Below are 3728 nucleotides of genomic sequence, written 5' to 3' on the forward strand. Positions count from 1 at the left end.
AATGCATTTGTCTCATTATTATGCATAATGGTAACTTCATTAAGGGATTGATACTAGTGAATATACCCATTCACATTCAGCAAGGACACTGAAGAAGTCTTCCTGTATCTTTTTGTTTTTTAACCTTTATCCAATTTTCATTTTTGTTGTTGTTTTGTATGACTGTGTTTATCCTATATCCTTTATTATTTGATTAGTGAGTGACTTTTCCATGTTAATTTTCTGGTATAATAAAGTAGGGTAAAGAAAATAAATGGGTTCTATCTTTATATTTACTTTTACAGGTATCATTTTATCGCCCTATTTCTAAGTATTTCATGAAAAGATTCTAGATGTCAAAACCTGCAGTTAACGTTCCTGTTTAGAAATACGCAAAATAATACCTTTGACGTTGGCAACTCAGATGTATTATTCAGCAAAACAGCAATTACTCATTGTTTTGCACTTACATGTTAAGAACTATGAGACACTTGGTGACACAATAACAAAATTGCAAAGTCAATTACATTTAAAATAGACATCCTAGTAAAACATACACAACCAATTCCATTTGCTTTGTCTGAACTGTTTTGTTTCCTTTTTCTAACTGTTTACAGTTAAATAGATTTTGTGAATGTTAAACCGAAAGATAACTGATTTACACACATCATGAGGGGGAAAAAAGTTAGAAAGTAGGGGGAGGGGCATAACATAAAAAGGAAGTGTATTCCTGGGAACACCAGAATCCACCTAGGGAGGTGCCAGAATATTCTTAAATATTTTTGGAAATGATGTTCTTTTGCAATGTCAATCACAGTGGCAAACTGAAAGAGCAGTGTACCACAATTTAAAGCAAAATTTAAGCTAGATTCACACTAACAATTCTATGCAGGACTCAAGTACAGCCCATTTATATTTAAGAATAGAGAGCTTCAGGTGGGACTGGGTGTTTGTTTTATTGTATTTTAATTGCACAAGCAGTATTTTTGTAATTTGAACTTGTCAGTAATGAATTCCACCTCTCATCCCAGCCTGAAGCCTGAACTGAAGTTCCCATCAGAAAATTAAAATGTTTCTCTGGATAAAATAACTTCTAAATGAACTCTCTATTACTTTTCGTTTCTTTTTGTATTTTCTGCAATGTAGCTCCTCGCAATGATATTAGTTCTAGTGTGGGAAAATATTATAATTGAGATTTGGTAAGTTATTTGCAGACTTTTCTTTACAGTTTTTCTTTACACTGTGCTGACATTTAGTACAGCCCTGGTGAGGAAAACAATACTACCATTCATAGCTCTAGACGTAGATTTCAATCGACTTAAGCGGGCATAATGAAACTTGGTCATTCACTGGTTACCCATATTGTGTTCTCAAATTTTCTCTCAGCAAAAGTATAATGACTCAGTATTGTATGGTTGCATAGACAAGGGCTCGGAACAAGAGACACTAGTTTTGTCTGACGGTGTGAGAAAGTCGTGAAGGGATCTTTTCTTCCAGATGGTGTTAAATTCAGCTGCCTTTTTAACATTGGCCTTGCACAGCAATCTGCTGCTCCCCTTTCACAAAGACTGCGCTTGGTTCCCACTAGTTAACATGCATACTCACGCAACCTGCAACTTCACTCCAACTGTTTTACAATGCAGTGGTATGCTAAATAAACTTGATCCGGTTTCTGCCAATGTTAAAACTAGCTTTCAAAGAACTACTTAACTGATATTTACACTTCTTTTGACTTAAATGTACATGCCTTTGGAATATTTCAGATTTCAAAGAAATATCACCTTATTATAAGGTCAATGTAGAGATTATTTCCAATACCCTTCAAACTCATGCTCAGATACAGTACCTCTCTTCAACACACACAAATAAAACAAAATGTCAGAAGTTTGATGTGTAATAGAAAAAAGAAAAATTGGGACATGTTGCACCAAGAGCAGTGAAACAGCAAAAAATAAAATGAAAATAATAACATTGAAATGTATTTTTATTGATCGATAAGTTATGTAACATTAGTATGATACAAAGCAAGTTTGATATGACAATGGTAAACACATAATTATAATATTGTTTATTTTCCTTAGATGTTATAGTTAACATATTTACATAAAAGACCAAGATGTAGGCAAAAGCTTCAGTAATTTGACTCCATTGAGTGCTTTCAGTAAACAATAGGTTTCTCCAGCAAACATCTTATTGCCTTAATTGAACCTCCTTGAAAAAGAAAACCACACACTTTGTAATGTAAATGTTAATTGTAGTAGACAATGGTTCTAGGTAAATAGCACCCCTGGACATGAAGTAAATGAAAGGAATACAGGCACTTAACAATGAAAGGTTGTTTGCACAAACAGTGCTTCAAATGTAAATAAACAAGGGTCTTCTCAACGGTCACTACAGTAGTAAAACTTTGGCACGTGTACAGCAGCCAAATTGAGAATTTATGTATATAAAGTCTCTCAGACTTTCTAACTGAAAGTAACAGTGGTTTAACAGGCTTCTCCAGTCTGAAGTCATATAAGGAATTGAAGCTACAAAGGAAATTGTACTACTTTTAAAGAAAAAATGTATATTTGGGATTGTCAGTAATCCAGGCCACATGGAAGATAACAGGCTATTTGGAATATTTTCTAATTGCAATGGTTACATTTCTGTGTAAATGCCTATACAAATGTTTGCTTGGTGACATATGGAAAACTTAAGGACTTTTATGAAAAGGCGGCAATGGGGACCTACAAAGCACCAAAGTTTCTGCTAGGCATAGTATTATTTTTAGATTACATTAAAATGGCTATTTCGACCCATCTAGCTGAGACAATTTCAAAATAAACTTTTTATCATATTGTTATAATCAACTTTCTACAGGTTAATGATTTTATAGTTTTACTTCTGGTGTATATCTACTAGCTCAATTAGACCAAATTCCTAGATGTATCATGTTAAGAGGTAAAAAGCCTCATGAAATTATAATGACTGTTTATATAGAGATATGTATTTTAAAATACAGCCCACCCAAAACAAAAGTAAAAATGTGGTCACAAGGCCATAATCTCATGGACTGAGATTTTGACATTAGGGGCAGGCAGTCATGGGACTTTCTTGGAATTGCTTTCTAATAGGTTGCCTTGAATTCTGAAAATCTCAAACAACGAAGAAAGCCAAACTTAATTATGGCCAGATTAAACAGTGGTTAAAAAATTAACAGAAGCAGACAGTATGCAGCAGCTACAGACCAGTTGGTGCTGCCATTTGGGGAGCTGCAGATGGCTGTGGGTGGGAAATGCCTTTACTTTCTTAAGCGATGGAGATGAGTATGGTGTGTGCACTTGATGTTTTTTTCATACCCCCACCCCCCAACAGGGCTGTCTGTCATAGGCTGCCCGGTCTCGCTTTATCACTTGCCCCCGAGCGTGGGAATCGGAGCGTCCTGCCGTTCACATCTCCTGCATTCCGTTTAGCGGAATCAATTAGGCAAGACAGACCCTCAGATTCCCCACCCCCTTTCCATTTTTGTCAGGTCTATATACGTCCTAATTATTTCAGTTTGGGATGCCAGAGCTGTTTCCTGGATAGACCTGATCATCCTTAAACAAAAAGAGAGGAGGCGCACACGTGGGTTGTGGCGTAAATGTCACTTTCATTTCCAATGCTAGGCGCAGAGTAAGACAGAACATTTTTTTAACACTTTGACAAGAGGGGAGGCAATCTCGTCTCCATCATGTCTTTCTGCTTCAGTAGCTTCCTCAAGGAAA

This window comes from Papio anubis, chromosome 5, assembly GCF_008728515.1.
Source record: "Papio anubis isolate 15944 chromosome 5, Panubis1.0, whole genome shotgun sequence".
NCBI classification, from domain to species: Eukaryota; Metazoa; Chordata; class Mammalia; order Primates; family Cercopithecidae; genus Papio; species Papio anubis.